Genomic DNA, 15076 nt, shown 5'->3' on the forward strand with positions numbered 1-15076 from the left:
CACGAACACAAAAATACAGACTTGAGATCTAACAAGAAGTTCAAGAAGAATTGACAAGAATTAAATTAATCAGATGAGAACAACACTAGAGAGGTGAGCTAGAGCTCCAAGAGATGTATTGTTGAGACTAAAGAACTCTTCAGCCTCGATTCCAATATATACTCCTATTTAGGAAGCTTCTCAAGTAACTTCTACCAACTAGGAAGCTTCTAGAAGGTTCCAAAGACTTGCTTCTAGAAGGTTCTAGAAACTTATCTCTAGAAGGTTCTAAGAACTATGTTCCTAACATCTTCTATCAACTAAGAAGCTTCTAGAAGGTTCCAGAGACTTGCCTCTAGAAGGTTCTAGAAACTTGTCTCTAGAAGGTTCTAAGGATTATGTCTCTAACATCACCCCCTCCTTTAGCTTCGAGGTCTCTAAGAAGCAATGTTATTGTTAATTAGTACCAATGCAAGAAAATAAAGATCTGTCGCATAACGTCTGTTATGAACTCCAATTGTTGTTCACGAGGTAAGTGGTTCATCGACCCTTGAAGCCAATGGTAGTGGTCCACTCCTTCAACTTCTGACCAAGCATGAACTTCCATTGTCGTGTTGTAATACGAGTATATCGTGAAAATATAAAGAAAAGGGACTTTTATTAATGTTCAGTTACCTCGAATATTAGGAGCAACGACCAATTCCAGTGCAAATACTGCGTGGCCAGATTCAGTCACCTCGTTATAGTCAGCCAGGGCATATTGAAATGCTCCATTCGATTCCAATAACGGGAGTCAGCAGGAAGGGAAAGGATCAATTCACACGACGGTTGAGCCTAGTTCGAAAAGCCAATTGGATCTAATTTCAAGAATCCAATCCGGGTCCTCTTACCCAATATGAGACCTGAATTGGTCGGGCAACCCAATGCAGTCTAATTACGGGAAAATCCAGGTCTTACTACGGGCCTCAGCCAATCTGACGCAAAGGACCAATTTGATCCAATTACAGGAACATCCGGGTCTTACTACTATACTCTTAGCCAATATGAGACCTGAATTGGTCGGGCGACTCAATGTGGTCCCGATTACGGGGGTTCGATTCTGTTTCAGGCTGTCCTGTTCTCTGTGCCATTTCAGGGAACGTTTTTTTTGATAAAAAGGATCTCTTAAAGGTAAAAATGGAGGAGAAAGCTTTAACGGCGAGAGCCAATTTTGGATCCAGGCTCTGACAGTGGGAGCCAATTCCGGATCCAAGACAAAGGATTGAAGAAATTCAAAATTAAGGTTAAGAAATGAGAGGGCAAAGAGGAAGTTTTTTGAGGAGTTTTTGAAGAATCAGAGAGCTAGCTTTATGCTTCGGGCGGAGAAAAAAGACAGAGAATTGGGTTTTTTTTTCTTCATAGGGTTTTGGGAAGACTGAGGCAATCATTGCTGAAGTCAGTGTTGTAATAGTGAATCCGGATTTTTAATGAAGTGGGTTTGATTACTCTTGACTGTTTTATGAAATCGAATTACGTCTGTGATGAAGAGTTAAAAGGGTATCTATAGGATTGAATATGCGGAGTGAATGAAATTTATTGGGTTAATCTAACAAGACAGTCAGTGGATACAAGATCGTGAATATAAAGCGGTATCGAAGATTAGCAGTTTGGGTTGTTCGGGGTTCTCTGTAACGTCTAGAGATCTACTGGCTGGGACAAAAAGGACTTCGATAAGCAATCGAAGGGCATCTGTATAGATTTACGGTGTATTCTTGTAGTTGTTTATATTCCAACAGTCAAAAACCGATAAACTGCTTGAATATTATGAATCTCCATACTACATTCTACAGCCAGACGCCCCGCGCGTTCTCGAGCAGGAAAGCACGTAATACAACACCGTGTCCTCATTGTAAAATTATCCTGCAAACACGCCTTCTGGCTAACCATCGTAAGCAGGCTCGGACTCAAATACAATCACCAGTAATCGGTTACTCGGTATCCTCCATTGTCGTCGTGGTGTAGGTGGTTCTTCATCTCAGAGTCACCTTTGTGAGCTAGTCGGTTGAGATAATCTGACTGGCATAGTATCTATCTCTTGGCTATCCATATCAGAAGACCAAACTATGGCTATTGAAAAAATTCTATTTTATCTTGGAAAAAATAACTACATCAACTATGAATTTAGGTGGTGCTCTCCCCCTTTCTTATATTCTTGGGTGAGCAAGCTTCAGAAGGAAGCTATCGTCAAACCGGCTTAGGTTTACGAGGATGTTGTTGATGAAACTCCTGTATCTTTTGCGGCTCATTGGTGAGATTTTCAGCTGGCTCCCACGTTCGCTCATTAATGTTGTAGCCGCACCAATGAACAAGATATTCCAACTTAACCCACCTTCGTCGTGAATTTAGTACTTTTTCAACCTCGTATTCCTCGTGGTTCTTGATGTCAATACTAGGTGGCAGATATTGTACTCTTCTAGAAAAAGACGACTCTCGATAAGGCTCTAATAGAGAAACATGAAAGAGTGGATGTACCTTCATAGAAGCCGGTAATTCGAGACGATACGCCACTGGATTGATTTGCTTCTGAATGATAAATGGTCCCAATCTTCGATAGTCCAACTTATCACATAGTTGCTTGGTCTTGATATTCCGTCGAAGAAGCCATGCTTTATCTCCAATTTTGAAAGTAGGTACTTGATTCCGAAATCTATCTGCAGACGCCTTGTAGGATTCTTGAGCGGATTGTAATTGAAGCTTCAACGTATTTTGAAGCTCTGATAGTTGTTTCGCAAATCCTTCAGCTGCTGGATTGTTATTTGTTGATGGACTCAATAAATCAAGCTTTGAATGATATCCATAGTTGGAAAAGAATGGTGTGTATTGAGTCAAAGCATGGAGGGTGTTGTTATATGCAAACTCGGCTAGCGGTAGATATGTGGTCCAATCGTCTTGCTGATAGTTGATGCTACATCGTAAGTATTGTTCCAAGACTTGGTTCATCCGTTTCGTTTGGCCGTCAGTTTGAGGATGAAAAGCCAAAGAAAGCTTGATATCTACCTTCAGTATCTCAAAGAGAGATCTCCAAAACTTTGATACAAACTGGGTTCCTTAATCTGATACAATATCATCTGGTAGTCCATGATATCGATACACATTATCGAGAAAGAGCCTTGCTGTGACTTCACTGGACGATATCTTCTTGCAAGGGACAAAGTGTGCCATTTTTGTAAGCCAATCTACCACAACAAAGATGCTGTCAAATGAGTTCGATGATGGTAGGTCCATGATGAAGTCCATGGAAACTGAAGACCATGGTCAACGTGGAATCGGCAATGGCTATAGGAGTCCATAAAGGCGATGCTGAGGATTCTTGGATCTTGAATAGATGTCGTAGGATAGGACAAAATCTTTCACATCCTTCCACATTTGGGACCACCAAAAATCTCGAGAAATAAGCTCCAAGGTCTTGTTGAATCCAAAATGTCCCGCAGCTAGAAAATCGTGGTGAGATTGAAGAACTCGGAGTCGTGCTGGTCCTTTTGGGATATATAACCACTCTTCAAAATATAAAAGATCTCCCTCCACCTTGAACTTGTCGTCATTGGCACGCTGCTTAATATCAATGACTATTGAATCTTCAATGGTTACGACACACAGCTGATTCAGGAAGTCAGCATCAATTGGCATAATAGTAGCGCAAAGCTTAAATTGCTCTGGCTTCAACAATGTCGTACATTGTTGATCAAACGCTGCTTCTCCAGCCTTTGGTACAAGATACGATCTCCTCGATAAGGCATCAGATAGTCCTTACTGCTTTCCAAGTCGATAAGTGATAATAAAATCGAACCTAGATAGCAACATACTCCACCGAGCTTGACATCGATTTAAAACTCAAGCCGACATGAAATACTCCAAATTCTTGTGATCTGTGTATACGGTCACTGGATGTGTAGCTCCTTCAAGAAAATAATGCCATTCTTGGAAAGAATCTACTATAGCAAGAAGTTCCTTATTGTGGATCTCATAATTGATTTCAGCAGCAGAGAACTTTCGAGAATAGAATGCAACCAGACGGAGCTTCTTGTCTTCTCCTATTTGTGAAAGTACAGCTTCCAAAGCAAAATCCAAAGCATCAGTTTCTAAATAAAAGGCCTTTGTAAAGTCTGGATGTACTAAGATTGGAGCCGTAGTAAATGTGATCTTCAAGTCTTGAAACGCCTTTTCCACTAGAGGTTCCCATTCCAACTTATCCTTGCATGTCAACCAAGTGAGAGGAACAGCAACTTGAGAGTAATTCTTGATGAAGATCCGATAGAAGTTGGCAAAACCAAGAAAGCATTGTACATCTCTAACCGTCTTCGGAACCTCCCACGACACGATTGCTTCCACCTTCTTGGGGTCCATCTTCAAGCCTTCTGTAGTCGCAACGAATCCCAAAAACTCCATCTCTATTTGGTGAAATAAACACTTCTCTAACTTGGCATATAGTCCATGCTCGCATAGTTTCTCCAAGACCAAACGAACGTGCTTTTCATGTTGTTCCTCATTTTTGGAGAATATCAAAATATCATCCAAATAGATGACAAAAAAATCGTCAAGGTACTCTCAGAAAATATCATTCATCATATGTTGAAAGACCGTTAGAGCATTGGTAAGACCAAAGGGCATGACATTATACTCAAAATGGCCATACCTTGTACGGAACGCTGTCTTCCACTCATCTCCTTCCTTGATTCGTACGAGGTTGTAAGCTCCTCTTAGATCAATTTTCGTAAAGGTCCTTGCACAGCGAAGTTGTTCTAAGAGACCAGAAATCAAGGGTAACGAGTAACGATTCTTCTTTGTTACTTTGTTGAGGCCTCGATAGTCCGTGCACATTCGCAACGAGCCATATTTCTTCTTCACAAATAAGATGGGTGCTCTAGCTAACGATTTTGAAGGACGGATGAAGTTCTTGGCTAGATTCTCATCGATGTACTTCCGCAACTCCGCCAACTCCATCTGCGATAGATTGTAGATTGGGCCAAAAGGCGGTTGTGCTCTTTCTTGTAAGTCTATGGCGCAATCATATGGTCTGTGTTCCGGTAGCATGTCGGAATTTTTTTTTTGAAACACGTCTTTAAAATCCTTATATTGCTTTGATATTCTTGCTGTCGAGATCTTCTCCCCGGTAGTTGGAGCCACATAAATGACAAATGGTGTGCCTTCCTTGGACAATCTTATAAATGCTCTTGCTCCAATAAATAAGAATTTCTCTATTCGGGGTTTTCTACTAGACTTGCTCTTGGATGGTTTTGTGGGAAAGATCATCTTCCGCAACGTCCAATCTATGGATGGGTTATGCTTTTCCAACCAGGAAAGACCAAGAATAACAGGATTTGATGGGGTTCTAATAATATTAAAAATAATATGACTACTATGGTCCTTAAATGTCACTTCTATAGGTTCTGATTCATGGGTGACACTACCAGACAATAAAGGTCGTCCATCTATGACCTCAACATGAACAGGTTTGGATTTTTGTACTAAATGGATCTTATGATGCTTTGCGAATTCTTCGTCTAAAAAACAAGCAGATGCTCTTGAATCTAATTATGCTAAGGTTCTCAGTTTCTGAGGGCCAATAAGCAAAAGAATTGTAAAACAAAGGGCAGGTTGAGCGGAAAGAAAGGAACCTAGTTGTTATTGCGATATTTCACTGTCCAACCGCACGATTCCTATTGTGGCTGGGCATCCTCGTTTTCATGAATAAACGCACCCCTAGTCTTGATAATATGTCGATTTTGCTTCTTGGGACAGTTTCCAACTTTGTGGCCTTCTTCACCACAATACAAGCATAGACCTTCCTCCATACGCCGCTTTTTTTCTTCTAGAGTAAGAGATTTGACACGTACCGCATCAATTTACATGTCTTCTACCTCTGAATGTGAATTCATGCTGCTTGCCGACATAGTTGGAGCTTGGCAAACCGTATGTTGTCTTGAACGTTGGTCTTGGCGACATTGGAATAGGCGGTTATCGCACTTCACAGCTTGGCTAATAGCTTCATTGAGCGTTTGGGGATCAGGAAGAGTTAACAGCAGATCCTTCACATCGTCCCTTAAACTCCAATAGAATTGACTCATCAACGTTTCTTCGTCTCAATTGATGTCGCATGCTAATTGCCTGAAGTCCGATGCATAGACTGATGTAGAGCGCATCTCTTGTCGTAGTGACCGGATCTTTATTGTAGCCCATCGAACCTTGTCGTGTTCACCAAATGCTTCCGCAAATGCCTCCAAAAAGGTTTCAAAGTTGTTTAGTATGGACGATCATTTTTCAAACAAAGGAGCAAATGATGATAGAGCTTGTCCTGTAAGTAAGGTTCTAACAAGCCCAACACGTGACTCCTCCGTTGGATAGCATTTGGGCTGTAAAACTGTTATCAGTCTGATTTAGTTGATAAATCTTCAAAACTTGGAATGTGTACCATCGAACTTATCCGGAAGGCTAACTCGGGGTTCCTTATGTTGTAGAACCAGCGGCGCTTGTCGAACCTGAGGCAAAGTTGCTTCTCCAAGTGTAGAAGTTTGAGACTGGTGCAACCTAGATTGTGTCATCCCAGATGCTCCATTATTATGAAGCCTTGCCACGACTCCTTCAATCTCTGCAGTTCTTTGTGATAATGTAGCGAGGACATTCATGATAGCATCCAACTTGGACTCCGAACATTCTGTCATACTAATGTCTTGGCCCCCGGCCATTCTAAGAGAAGGACAGAAATGACTCTACAAGAAGACAATATTGGTTTAGAGGAGGGTACTCCGCAACCTCTAAAATGCCTTAAGAGCTTCAAGAAAAGGGGTAATCGACTCTCTCCAAGAAGAATAAGACTCCAATATTATAACAAAAGAAGTATCAGTTTAGAGGAGGGTAATCCGCAACCTCTAAAATGCTAGTATACTTTCAAGCAGAGGAATAATCTACACTCTAACAAAGAAGAAACTAGCTCTGATAACTGAGGTGAGTGAAGTCTCGACAAACTGTCACGGACACAGAAATACAGACTCGAGATCTAATAAGAAGTTCAAGAAGAATTGGCAAGAATTAGATTAATCAGATGAAAACAACACTAGAGAGGTGAGCTAGAGCTCCAAGAGATGTGTTGTCGAGACTGAAGAACTCTTCAGCCTCGATTCCAATATATACTCCTATTTAGGAAGCTTCTCAAGCAACTTCTACTAACTAGGAAGCTTCTAGAAGGTTCCAGAGACTTGCTTCTAGAAGGTTCTAGAAACTTATCTCTAGAAGGTTCTAAAGACTATGTCTCTAATATCTTCTACTAACTAAGAAGCTTCTAGAAGGTTCCAGAGACTTGCTTCTAGAAGGTTCTAAAAACTTGTCTTTAGAAGGTTCTAAGGATTATGTCCCTAACATAAGCTTACCTTCTAGAATTTATAATTATCTCTCAAAATAATATAGATTATTCTTCAATTTAAACTTAGAAGTATGAAGAAACTTAAGAAAATTATTCTTAATATCATGAACAAAAAGATCAGAAGACATACTTAATTGAATTTACTTAATAAAGATTAAATTAATAGTCAATATTGATTTTATTACTCAATAATGAAAATACTCTTGTTTCAAGACAATCGTTCTTTGTTGATCAAAAGCTATATTTTCTTCTTTTGGTAAAAGATAAGAATATTTAAAAATGATGTCTGACAAATGTTATTATTTTTTAGATCAATAAATAAACTTGAAATCAAAACTTGATAAAAACATACTTTAATGAACTTAGCAACAATTCAAAACATGTGCTAATATGAAGTACTTAAGATTCTTGTGATCTGTATATACAATGATTGAATTAAAAGTACCTTCTAAATAATGATCTCATTTTTGAAATGAATCCATGATTGCAAGAAGCTCTTTGTCATGGATCTCATAATTAATCTCAGTTGCTGAAAATTTCTTGGAATAAAAAACTATTGGGTGGAATTTTTCATTTATTTCTATTTGGTAAAAAAATAGCATCCATAATAAAGTCTGATGCAACAATTTTTATATAGAATGCCTTTGAAAAGTCGATGCCATACAAGATTAGTGCAAAAATAAATATTTTCTTCAAGGCTTTAAAAGATGCATATCTTTTTTGCTATATTCAAGTTTTTCTTTATAAATCAAGTATGTAAAAAGGATTGCAACTTAAGAATAGTTCTTAATAAAGATTCAATAATAATTGTTAAATTTCAAAAAATATTGTACATCTTTGATTGTTTTTGGAGATCTTCTAATCTATGATAGTTTAAATTTTCTTAGGATTCATTATAAGACCATCATTTGAAATGGTGTATCTTAGGAAGTCAACTTAAATAAAGTGAAATACACACTTTTCCATCTTGGCATATAATGTTCCATCTTTTAGTTTTTGTAACACATGACAAATACAAATTTCATGCTCTTTTATATTCTTAGAGTAGATCAAAATGTCATCTAAATAATACACTACAAAATCATCAAAAAAATTACAAAAAATATCATTTATTAAATATTAAAAAGCACCTAGCACATTTGAGAGTCCAAAAGGTATAACATTATATTTGAAATATCCATATCTAGTTCAAAATATAGTTTTTCATTTTTTTTTTTAATACATATAAGATTATATGCTCTTTATGGATCTATTTTTATATAAATCTTTGCTTAATTCAATTGATCAAAAATTCTTAAAATTAAGAATAGAAGGTATGTATTCTTAATGGTATTCTTGTTGAATCTTTGACAATTCACACATATTAATAGAAATCCATTTTTTTTCTTCTCAAATAAGATAGAAGCTGTAATTGGAGATTTAAAATAGCATATGAAGTTCTTAGCCAAATTCTCATTAATATATTCTTTGAGTATAACCAACTCATTCTATAATAGGCTATAGATTGATTAGAATGGTAAGTAAGCTCCTTCTTGAAGATTGATGGAACAATCATAAAGACAATACTTTAGAAGAATATCTGCATTATTTTTTTCAAAGACATCTTAATGATCTTGATATTTGCTTAGAATGCTACTTGAAATCTTTTCTCCATCAGTAATAGGTGTGACGTATATAACAAAAGTTGATTCTTTTTTTTATAGCACACATGAAAATTTTTGCATCTATTAATAATAATTTAGATATAATGGTCATGTAGATTTTTACTTACCTACTAGAATCTTGGACTAAACTATGGAAAAAATCAAGATTACAAGAAATCTAGTCTATCTAAGGATTATGAATCCAACTTAAGTAAATCCATCAAGATATTAGATAGAATGCAATCTTAAGTAGAACTTTATTTATTGAAAAAATCCTTGAAAATTTGATCGTGTTTTATCAAACTTCTTGGATATACTAATCCTTGTTGTCATTGTGCTTATAGAAACAAAACTTCCTAGATTTGGTTATGGGGTCAATTTATTTGCTTCTTTCAACTACACAACTTCTTGACGTAGACTTTGAATTTCTTCCATAGGCATAGGATTAGTATTTCCGTAGTTGGCATTGGTGATGCCTAAAATTTCCATCATAAGAGTGTTGATAAATTTGTAAAGATCTACAATAGTTACAAGCCTATTCTTACTTCTACCAAGTGTAACATCTATAATTTTTCCTTCTATTTCAAACAATTTGACAAATCCGCAAATAAAATTAAAAGAAGTTAATCCACAACCTTTAATATCAAATAAAAATTTCTACAAAGAAGTAATTTGTTCTTTTTAAGAAAAAAATTAATATTAAAAAATCGAATAGTTTATTTAAAAGTAGGTAATTCACAATCTTCAAAAGATCAAAATAGAAGTGGAATAATTTACTCACTTTTAAAACAAAACAAGAACAATAAATTTGGACTCTTATCAAACTATGAAGAATATGAATCTCAAAGAAAAAAAACCTCAATACATTCTTATGTCACTTAGAAAGACTAAAAAATTACTAGAATGATATATTATTAAACTAGAATGACTATTTTGAAAGATAAAAAGACTAGAAAGGTATTGATAGGAGTGAAGAAGGTTTTATTCTAGCTTCGATATATACTCTTAATTAAGAGCTATGTGGTAATGTCCTACAGGACCTCTAAAATGTGTTGACTTTATAAGACATATATCTTAATTTATAAGGCAAGTTTTTTATATAAGAGCCACATAATTAGCTTGTCTTGTAAGCTATTAACATGTGATTAATTTTTTGACCAAGTTTCTAATCCATTTATCAACCAAAAATACATATAAAGTCAAAGCAATGTCTATGAAGCTTTTAGGAAGCTTGTCTAGAAAGTATTATGAAATAAATCTACTTTTATTTACTTCTACTTATTCATAGAAGTAAATATTAGATCAAATATGTATGTCCTTGATAATAATGGGAGTAAGGTTTTTTTTAGATTATTGTAGTTCTAATTTAATTAAACAACTCATGGTGAAGATATATGCATATTATATTTTTATTTTAAAAAAGTTGGAATGAAGTTTGATGTACAGTGAAAGTTTTTATGAAAATATAGCTTGTTCAGTAATTTTTGATGTAGAAAGTTGGATTGCATTCAGAAGATGGATGTCTAATATAACATGGGATTTTATTGTGGATTTTTATAGATTTATTTCACTTAAAACAATATTTTTGCTAAGATTGTTGTTGTTTTTATTTATTATTGTTATCTTTTGATTAAATCATTGATGCAAAAAAATATCTTCAAAGATTGAAAACTTTGCATATAGAATAAAATTTTAAATGTTTTTGATTAAAATCTTTAAAATAAAAATTTATAGGACTTTGAATTTAATTATAAGCATGAACTTATTACATTTACGAAATTGCCAAAAATAAAATCCAACTATTAAATGTCTTCAATTTACAAAGTACTATTGAAGGTTTTTTTTTGGAATATAAATTTTTATTTATTTGTTTATACATTCATTAAAATTTAAAGAAGTAACAATCAATATTAAATAGTATGATATTAAAATTATTAGAAAATAATTCATGAACTATAAATGAAATCCTAAAACTTAATCCTAAATTTAATTAATCCTCAATTTTTGAATTAAGTTACCAAATTTTCTATAAGATGTCATAATTTTCTTAAAATTTTTTTAAAAAATTATTATCTATTTAGATTTTAAAATTTGAAAAATTTGCAGATTATTATAAGGAGAATCCAAAATAAAAGATAAAAAGACGAGATTAATAGTAATGAATATTTATAAATTTTTTTAAAAAATAAAATTAAATAAATTTTTTGATAGAAAAAATGTTCATATATTATAAAATTTATCTAAACTAATATTATTTAATATTTATTAAGTAAACATAAAATTATATAAGTTTAAAAACCTTTATATTAAATGTTAATAAAATATTATTTCCAATGATAGACACTTACTCAATCAAGTCATTTTGGATATACTTTAGTTCAAAAATTATATTTATTTACAAATTAAACCTTTTTTATGATTTATTATTAATTAAAAATTATTAATAAAAAAATCATCATAAAAAGTAATATCTTTATTTTCTATTATAATTTCTATTAAGAGATATAAAAAGCTTATTATATCTAAAAAAATTATTTGTAATATAAAAAACTAAAAACTAAAAATTAAATTTGGTTAAATTACAAGTCTATTAAATTAAAAAGGCCACACCTTTATTTCTTGGATGAAGAAAAGTAAATCTCTTATTAAGATCTTTCATTAAAAGTAATATATATTTAATATACAAGAAAAAAAATTATTTTAAATTTTCTAAGAAACAATATAATTTCTTAAAATTTTATAATTCTAAAACTTCTGTTTTTTGTAATTACATTGTCATATTTAGAATTTTGGATTCTTTAAGGTGTTTTTTAAATAAATTAAATCTAAATTCTATTCTAAAAAAATATCGAATGAATGTTGATTTTTATTTATAAACATTGATTCAAATCTTTATAAAATTATACACATCTATACAAACAATAAACTATACATTAACTATTATTGATTAATGTTATTTAATTAATACTTCTTTTGGTAGATATGTAATTTAAAGGTTAGTTAGTACAACTAATTAAAATATAAAAAAAAAGAACTTATATTGATGTAATTTCTAAAATTACATTAGAAAAATGTCACACAACCTTTTATTGTTGTAGAATGTATAAAATTGAACATATTGTCAGAAATACAAATCTACATATATTTGCTAAAAATCAATAAACACATTCATAATTAAAAAGAAATAAAAAATAATGTATATATATATATATATATATATATATATATATATATTATCTTTTAAAATAAAAAAATAAAGAATCTTAAATTGACATTTGATTATTAGAAAAGTAAGAAAAATATTAAGAATAGTCATAATCTTACCTCTATATATACTTATAAAAAATAAGATCAAATAGAAGCTTCTTAGAATCTATGTTGCTTGCATATCACTTAAGTTGTATGATGTTTCTATAGTGGATTTTAAAATGTGAAAACTTCTAACAAAATTTCATATAGCCATATAGTATATCCAAAGTTACGTATAGATTCATCTTGTGTGTAGAAAAAATTTTCTAAATATATTTTATAAAAATTACTCTTTATTCTTTATATTCCTACTTACAATAACTTATTTCTTCTTACTTCTATTTACCTAAAAAATCTAACTCTTTTGAAATCACTATTCTTTATTTTTATTCATTACTTTCTGTTAATGAAGAGTTTAATTTAAAAAATTAAAAGATTCCAAATTAATTTGCAAGTATATTCATTCATTAATGTTATATCTATACTAATATATAAGATATATATATACAGTGACAAACAAAACCGAGTACAAAATCTGAACACTCATAGTTCATTGATCCTTCCAACTGACACATAAGTCAATTGATAGAATTACTTTTTTATTGTGTGTATTCATCCAGTCCTCTACATGGATGAAAAATCTCATTATCATTTGAGGTAGGGTTTATGAGAAAAGTGTTGTAGAAGCACACAGACGTGAAATAGAAAAGCAAAGAAGAGGACGTCCAAAGGTTTTAGGAGAGCAAGAGAAGCGACTTGGTGTGCACCTTGTCATTGCAGGTTGTCTCAAACGACAAGTGCAGCTGCAAAACAACTTCAAGAAAAAACAGGTAAACACTTCTCAGACATCACCTTGAGGCTTGGTTTGAGAGAAGCTGGTTTGGGTGCTTGTATGCAACAAAAGAAGCCTCTACTTGCCAAAAGACATCTTCTTGCAAGGTTGAGTTTTACTCATAAATACAAAAATTGGACCGTTGATGAGTGGAGACGGGTTATTTTCAGTGATGAGACAAAAATTAACCTAATCAACTCAGATGGTAGGTCTTGGTGTTGGTTGAGAGAAGGAGAACGACCTGGACCTAAACATGTTAGTCAAACTGTCAAACATGGTGGTGGTTCAATTATGATTTGGGGTTGTATGACTGCTTTTGGGCTGGGTGCTTGGTATCAAATTGAAGGTAGAATGGAGCAACACTTGTACAAAAAAATTTTAGAAACCTACTTGCAAAGTACCACACACAATTACAACTTAGATCCTACTAAGATGGTTTTTTAACATGATAATGATCCCAAACATACGGCAAAAAGTGTTCAGTTTTGGCTCTCTTCACAGCCATTTCAGCTCCTTCGATGGCCAGCTCAATCTCCAGATTTGAATCCAATGGAACATTTTTGGGCCCTTCTCAAACAGCGTTTAAGCCAAGTCACTCCAAGGCCAAGAGGTGTTCAAGAATTATGGGAGAATGTTTGTAGTATTTATCCTAGTTTTCATGCAAAAGATTGTGAGAAACTATACAAAAGTATGCTAAGCAGGATTTCAGCTATTTTGGAAGCAAAAGGTTATTGGACTAAATATTAAAGTTTGAAGATTTTCTTTGAACAATACTGAGTACAAGACATAGTTGTTGATTTGACTTTGTAGAAGGATGTTTAGTTATCAATTTGATGTGCAACTTTGTACATGTGTACAAGACTGTGTGTATTATTCCATGTAACTTTCAGATTTATAAAGCAATCATTGAAATTTTTGTAATTGCTCTTGAAAGTTGGCACTTCAGATTTTGTACTCGGTTTTGTTTGTCACTGTATATATATATATATATATATATTGTAATAATTTCAATTAAATATTTTTCAATTTAAAAATTTTTACAATTATTTTTTTAATATAAACTTTGTAAAAATTGTGGTGCTTATGGACTAAGTATCCAAGTTAAAAGATGTCTATATAATGGTTTATTAAATGTAAAAAACTTATATAAAACATTTTTATAGCCTTTTGACTCATTTATAATAAAACATAAGAAATTATATTGTTAGAACAAAATTTTAGTAAAGAAAATATAATTGAGCTCATTGTCCAATCATCAAGGATTGAAGGAAACTAATCACTTGAAACAAACCTCTCTTATACAACATAAGACTATGGTCTCACTTGAACTAAAACTCTCTTAAGCTCTGACATATCATAAGTCTACAATCTAAGAAAATACACTTTTTAGTGTGAATACACGACCAATTAGTTCAACTATTGAAATGTAAATATTTGTCCTCTTAGATCATATGATGGCTTGGTAAGCTATGATAGATGCAAGAACAATTTAACTAAATATTGATTACCATCCACAATATATGGCTACTTTTCAACAATCCATATAATATCTAATAGATGTTAACTATGTATGTAAATACTCTTTTAACAACATTCAAAAACATATAAAGATTTAAACCAAGAACATGAAACTTTTTAACACTTCTTAAAGAAATGCTACTTATATATCTTAATCCAATCAAAGTAAAAATAGATAACAAAAAATTAACAACAAAATAAAATCAAATACATGGAGGAATTTCTAAATTAAATAAAATACCAAAAATAAATAAATAAAAAATATTAAAAAAATTAAAAAAACAAAAAGAATGATAATAACATCAACCATAAATTGATTTTATTTCATTCTTGTTTAAACTAAAACATAAAACTCAACACCACTAAATCAGGGAAAAAACTAATCAACAGCTAAGCTAAAGGGTCAAGATAGAAGACATATATAGAAATGTACACACACACACTCCTCAAAGTGGAAAA

Source organism: Physcomitrium patens, chromosome 25, assembly GCF_059467195.1.
Source record: "Physcomitrium patens ecotype Gransden chromosome 25, ASM5946719v1, whole genome shotgun sequence".
NCBI lineage: Eukaryota > Viridiplantae > Streptophyta > Bryopsida > Funariales > Funariaceae > Physcomitrium > Physcomitrium patens.